General features: G+C 40.1%; 1 long non-coding RNA gene across 1 annotated transcript in view; it reads left to right on the top strand.

Moving 5' to 3' along the window:
• The first annotated feature begins 1,180 nt into the window (after positions 1–1,180).
• LOC136851446 (uncharacterized) overlaps positions 1,181–7,271 on the top strand; it is a 651,038-nt gene continuing 644,947 nt past the window's right edge. The window contains exon 1 of the long non-coding RNA XR_010856881.1: positions 1,181–1,313. This is a non-coding gene — a long non-coding RNA (uncharacterized lncRNA). The remainder of the gene's footprint in view (positions 1,314–7,271) is intronic.

The raw sequence follows: 7,271 nt of genomic DNA, 5'->3' as shown, positions 1-7,271 counted from the left end.
ATGTAATTCTTGAGTGTAAATTGTTTTTTCTCTAAATGCCCATTGCCGCCTCGAAGTCCCCCCAGGCGACCTGTGGGTGTGATGAAGTACCTGTATTGTTCCCTGTGTCAAGGGGAAGCACTGGGGGTGCTGAGAGGGGAGGGGGGAGGTGGGCGTTTCCTTGTCTTAATAAGTTGGACCATCCCCAGGTTACCTGGGTCTGTACAGGTGAGGAAAGGAATAAAAAAAAAAAAAGGCACCATTTTGCTTGTTGTTTTGTTTTCAATAAGCTGGTCCTCTCTCTCTCTCTCTCTCTCTCTCTCTCTCTCTCTCTCTCTCTCTCTCTCTCTCTCTCTCTCTCTGATAGTCATTTGCCAGAGGTTACACCGAGGGCGAGGGGGAGGTTTTCACCAATGAAAATTTTCATTATATTCGGGTCGAAACTTCATGTGGCAAATGCATGGCATTGTTATTTAATATTTCAATTTTATATTTTTACAATATTCTCTCTCTCTCTCTCTCTCTCTCTCTCTCTCTCTCTCTCTCTCTCTCTCTCTCTCTCTCTCTCTCTCTCTCTCTCTCTCTCGTGCATACCTTCACATTTTAATGCGTAATTGTAAGGATTAAAAATCGGTAATTGACCGTTTCGATATTAATTTTTATATGAATAAAGGCAACTCATTTCATGATGAACCTCTGAAATTTACTTTATGTATCTAGGTAAAGATAGTAATTAATCTCTCTCTCTCTCTCTCTCTCTCTCTCTCTCTCTCTCTCTCTCTCTCTCTCTCTCTCTCTCTCTCTCAATGACCCAAGTGTGGATTAGTAGAAGCTTCACTGACTGCTGTCACGGTGACGGTCTTCAGTTTAAATCCCGTGATATTTTTACATTAGGCTTTAACTAATGCAGTGGTCTGTTACGATTCACATTTTTCCTTTTTATTTTTCTACGTCGATTTTCATATATTCAATAATATTTTGTCATATAACATTAGCTGGGTATTACGGTAACTTCCTGTAATGGTTACTTACCACCTCGTTCGAAAATCGTATACTGTTTTGGTGTTTACTTTCTTTACTTTCAAGTCTTGAAAACCGCCGTGCCAGATGTACGTTCTTTTTTTTTTCGGCTTCCGTAAGTTATTCCTGGACCGCCCGCCGGGACGTTAGAGCGTTTTAAAAAGCTCCTCTTTGGGTCTGTGAAAAATGTAATTCGTCGTGCGCGCGAAATATCTGCGACTCCGGAATTACTTTTAGTGCGCGAATGTGATTTACCGAATAATTATTACGCTCCTGTTGCAGTTTACGTCAAGGCAGCCCCCGCTTTGGATAAGGTAAATAATATTTTTAAAGTTGGGTCAAAGTTTTAAATTATTTCGTAAACATTATGCATGTTGGTCATGTACGTTGCAGCTGTGCCCTGTATCGATTAATATTATTATTATTATTTTGCATTTGTTATACACAGTTGGTCGGTGATAAACAGTTGCAGTCTGCATCTATTTATTATTTTTTGTTTAATTATTTTTTGTATTTGTTACACTCTTAGTGGGTGATGAACAGTCTTGCGTATAACTAGTTAATACCGCTATCTGCTTAATTCTAAGTTACAATGATAATTTTATTATTTATTTTTGCATTTATTACACGCTTGGTATGTGATAAACAGTCTTGCGAATAAGCACTTGATATAGTTCTGTACTGAATGCGTTCCAACGATTATATCTTCCCTCATAATTATACCTCAACCATCCTTGAAGGACCGGAGTTCGATCTCTTGAGCCGGGCGAGGTAAAGACCGGTAGGATTCTCGTTTTCCGCGTAATCTAAGTGTGCCTCCGTTGATAAAAGAGGTGAATTGAATTACTGGTTGTTAGTCAAGTGGTGTTGTCGCGGTTGGGGCCAGGAGAGTGATCAGTGCGCCGTCAAAATGTACGCTCTCTTAGCCAAGGGCACTTGTATTATATAAGTTTGTTAAATTCGCTTTTTCATCCGCTGGGGCATCTGCTATCATATTTTTTGGGGGTTCGTCTTCCATTTTTAAGCAGATTGTCATTTTCACGTATTTTAAACTATTTTGGCAATTCGTATATTACTTAGTTTTCCATATTTCGCCCCCAAGCGATTCGATGATATTTTCTTAGAATAGTTTTCCGAAGATTATCTGTTATAATCCGGTGTCTGCAATACTACATTTAATGAATTCAATATTAGTCACTTATTCAAATCCGTATGTGTGATTAATCGTCATTTCGACCGTATCATACGACCAGTTCTGCTGTCATTTTGGTCGAGGTTCATCTGATTTACGGCTGTGGTAAAAACTTGAGTTTATACGATGGGCGTTGTGGTGGGATCGTTCAACTTACGAGTTAGAAAGAATGGACGAGTTGTGCTTCTGTTAGTGTAAGCAATGAGTTATGTAACTGACTGTTAGACGACTGCGGTGCTTGCAACGAACGTTAAAAGGGCGTGGGTTATCGACCTCATTTCGAAAGACTATCCGAACTTTCAGTCGACACCTCTTCTAAGGTTAAAATGGGCCGGTGGTGGAATGAAAGTGTTGCATGAGATTCGAAAGACCTTTTTTCAATTGTTGTTCCCCACTAGTTATTTATTTTTAAAAGTTGTTGAATTGACAAAGGTGCGACTGGTTTTAGATGAGAATTTAGATGTGACAGACTGATTTGCATATTTTAGGAATTTTTTTCATATCGTCTGTTAATTATAATACAAAAAAAAAATCCAATACGTTTCCATCTTTCTTTAGGTATATTTTAGTATTGTAACTGTCGGAATTTGTATTTTAGTTATGATGTGATAGTGAGAATTTCAGGCAGCATAGTGAGGCATCATTGTACATGCCAGTTGCCACTGCATAGCCCTTGGAGGGGTATAGTGCTATGGCACTCGTGACACTGGGGCACCAATGCTCATTGTGACCCATAACCAATTGCACCAGACTGCTTTGCGTCCCTGTTACTGCGTTATCTCGAGTTCTGTGAACCGTGAATAATATATCCAGTGCGTGCAAACTCTATCCCGGGTGTTACCAGCATTTGTTCTGATGTCATGTACGCTTTTTATAATGACTTTCAGATTGACTTTATTTGTTTTTGTTTCATATTCACGACGGAAGTTAATTTATGCGCGTATTGAGGATATTGTGAAATCGAAGTCGGTGCCATTCTTATTCATATGGCTATGGTTAGTTCAGATGTTAACGATTTCATCTGTAATAACGAGGTTGTGTGTGTTTGTGTGTGTATAGGGGAGGGGGGAGTGTTAGGTTGCATTTATCCCACTTTATTTACCCGGACTTGGGACCGGCTTGTGTAGAATTTCTAGTACCCTTATCAGTATTATTTGAGTAGTTGGGCAATTATGTCAGCCTCTTCTTTATGGTGGATATTGCTGCTTGTTGAGTAGTGGATAGGCATGTTGTTTATTACTAAATCGTCAGTGTCACGCAACTCTCTTATATCATTAAACCAGTTCCCTGTGTTTGTTGTTTTTCTGGGTATCATTTTACTCGTACCCTCGACATCATTACTGTATGCAAGGGTATCATTTTACTCCCTCGTACCCTCGACATCATTTTACTGTATGCATCATTACTGTATGCAAAGGTATCATTTTACTGTATCGATTTTACTCAAGTATCCTCGACATCATTACTGTATGCAAGGGTATCATTTTACTCGTACCCTCGACATCATTACTGTATGCAAGGGTATCATTTTACTCGTACCCTCGACATCATTACTGTATGCAAGGGTATCATTTTACTCGTACCCTCGACATCATTACTGTATGCAAGGGTATCATTTTACTCGTACCCTCGACATCATTACTGTATGCAAGGGTATCGTTTTACTCGTACCCTCGACATCATTACTGTATGCAAGGGTATCATTTTACTCGTACCCTCGACATCATTACTGTATGCAAGGGTATCACTTTACTCGCACCCTCGACATCATTACTGTATGCAAGGGTATCATTTTACTCGTACCCTCGACATCATTACTGTATGCAAGGGTATCATTTACTCATTACTGTACCACTCGACATCATTACTGTATGCAAGGGTATCATTTTACTCGTACCCTCGACATCATTACTGTATGCAAGGGTATCATTTTACTCGTACCCTCGACATCATTACTGTATGCAAGGGTATCATTTTACTCGTACCCTCGACATCATTACTGTATGCAAGGGTATCATTTTACTCGTACCCTCGACATCATTACTGTATGCAAGGGTATCACTTTACTCGTACCCTCGACATCATTACTGTATGCAAGGGTGTCATTTTACTCGTACCCTCGACATCATTACTGTATGCAAGGGTATCATTTTACTCGTACCCTCGACATCATTACTGTATGCAATGTCCATCATTTGCCCTCTATATTGGACATGAATTATTTATTTGGACGGTATTTGTTAGTTGCTCTTATGCACATGGAGGACTGTGTTGTAACTGTTATCCGTTGTTTATTTTACGGGTTTTCTTTGAATAGTGCGAATACCTTAACTATTATAAGTGAGTCTATATGTTTCACTTTTTTTTTTCTATTGGGGATTAATGCAACTCGTTAGGGATGGAGGGAGTTTTACGTAACACCCGCAAGTGTACCACTTTTCGTCTTCACCTTGGGCTGGAGTTTAGGCCAAAGGCCAAATGCTGGGGCCTGTCGGGTCATTCAGCTCTGGAAGGGAAATTGAGAATAAAGGGGGTTTGAAAGTTGTAACAGGAGGAAAACCTCAAAGCAGTTGCACTATGAAACAATTGTTAGGAGAGGGTTGATAGCAAGATGGAGGACAGATAATATGGATGAAGGTACAGTAAAAGGAATGAACCTTTAGTAAAGTCGTTAGTAATGCCGACAGTACACCGCGTGAGTTGCTCTGACGGCACTACATCCCTACGGGGATATTTACTTTGTAGAACCAGTATGCCTCTAAAGCTTTCCCTGGTTCATTGAGGCGCAGTACTGTGGTTCGTGCGTTGCTTAAGCTGTAAGCTTCCAGTGGTTTGCTAAGACGTTCTTATTATGGTTCGTTTGAACGCTTCCATAACCTTAGTATATTGTTTAAGCTTTAAGCAGTTCATGTAGACACTCCCCCATGGTTGGTCTGGCGCTTAAGCTTTCAGCCTGATTGCTGAGATTGTCTGGGCGAACGTTTAGATCAGCGGTCTTTAACCTTTTTATTACCACGCCCCCTCTGAGAGTTGGTCCTTCCCTCCACGCCCCCTCCCAGATTTAAAGGGAAAAAAAAGAGAAAGAGAAGTGGTATTTTTATTCTTTTGGGAATGAATTAGTGAGACACTTGACACTGCTGCTTAGCGACTCTTGTTAAGAGATTAACGAATGTAATTAGAGAATTTTTAATTTTTCCCTAGGGCTCGCGCCCCCAGGTTAAGAACCCACTGGTTTAGATACACGTAAGCAGTTCGTGTGTCACTCAAACTGTCATCGGTTCGTTGAGATTGTTTATGATTTCGTAATTACGTCCCTTTAAATTTCGTCTGTTTCGAAGCCCATGCATATATCGTATTTCGATTAAGCCTTTGAGTGGTTCGTTTATATGCTTTATCTGGCTCATATATATATATATATATATATATATATATATATATATATATATATATATATATATATATATATATATATATATATAATATACAATGTATATATACATTATAAGTATTTAGGTATGTATGTATCTGCGTGTGTGTTTGTGTGTGTGTGTGTGTGTGTGTGTGTGTGTGTGTGTGTGTGTGTGTGTGTGTGTGTGTGTGTACGTCTGAAATGTTTTGGCTGGATAACCCATTTTGCCTTCGCCTTCACTTTCGTAACTGATACTTCAAGATTTATCATTTCAGAACAGTATGATAATGCGTGGCGTTAAACAGAGATTTGTTTACAATGTTCAGTATCATAAATCTGCGAAATACGTAAAAAATGACCACGTCCTGACTTTAACGAGCTATTTTGGAGGATATAAAACGTCTCCTCTTAGGACAAGGAGGTCATGTATTTTTAGGTAAGATTTGTTTGTTCGTTTGTTTGCTTGCGTTTGTTGGTTTGTCTGTTGGGTAACACGATAAGGCAGAATGCTATGAAGGTTATAACGAAAATTTTACCGAAAACTGGGACCCGTGATGCACAAGGTGATTAATTACCTTTATTATTCGACTTGCGGGTCGTAGAGACATTGTGCGGATGGAGGGTTGGGGAGGCGGGGGTGGCGGCGGCATGGGTGGGGGCGGGTTTGGGAGCCTGTTGTCAAATGGTCCAAGCTTGTAAATCCGAAACATTCTGCACCATTACCTTAAAATTTTAATAAGCACAAGGTCCCGCATGGGACTAGTGCCGTCAGTGCACCTTATGCGGTGCACTGTAGGCATTACTTTCAAGGTTCTTTGCAGAGTGCCCTCTGCCCCTAGCTGCAGCCCCTTTTGTTCCTTTTACTGTACCACCTTTCATATTCTCTTTCTTACTTCTTACCTTCCGCCCTCTCCCAGTAGTTGATTCATAGTGCAACTGGGAGGTTTTCCTCCTGTTACACCTTTCAAACCTTTTACTGTCAATTTCCGTTTCAGCGCTGAATGACCTCATATGTCCCAGTGCTTGGCCTTTGGCCTAAATTTTATATTCAATTCAATTCAGGTAACCACAAGCTAACACTATTTTGTTGGTCGGATTACTCAGCCTTGGCATACGTTGGTTTGAGTACTCAGTATTGTGGAAGGTTTGCTGTCTCCAAACGCTCACTTTTTTAAAAAGGTTTCATGATAATGTTCATGTATACTCGTATGCCTGTTTTCAGGTATCGTTAGGTGTCGATACATCATTGCTGTGGCAGACTCAGCGCTACAGCAATGCGCTGTTATGCCGTTACGCGCCAAGTTCACTTAATCTTCTGACGGAGGCAATCCCTCAGTCCTGTCGTGTCGTCGATATCAGGCAACGACGAGGAACAGGTCATTTGTTTCTCTGTCGCGTTATTTCTGTCCTTTGTGTCTGTTGAAAGTGCAGCGAGAAATTTGTGAAATATTACATACCATTTGCCAAAGCCGCCTTATTGCAAAAAGGTTTAAAGGTTGTTTATCAGTTGCGTATTTTGAGAGTATAAATGTACCAATATAGTCCATACTTCAGGCATAACCGTTTCGGTAAGTAGCTCAGTAATTGCAAACTGGAGTACTAGTAGTTTCAAGTTAAGCTTACACTGCTAAATTTGAACTTCGCCTTCCTCTGAGTTTCCGTAATTATTAG

Source organism: Macrobrachium rosenbergii, chromosome 23 (assembly GCF_040412425.1).
Source record: "Macrobrachium rosenbergii isolate ZJJX-2024 chromosome 23, ASM4041242v1, whole genome shotgun sequence".
NCBI lineage: Eukaryota > Metazoa > Arthropoda > Malacostraca > Decapoda > Palaemonidae > Macrobrachium > Macrobrachium rosenbergii.
This window is presented reverse-complemented; position numbering and strand designations above follow the sequence as displayed.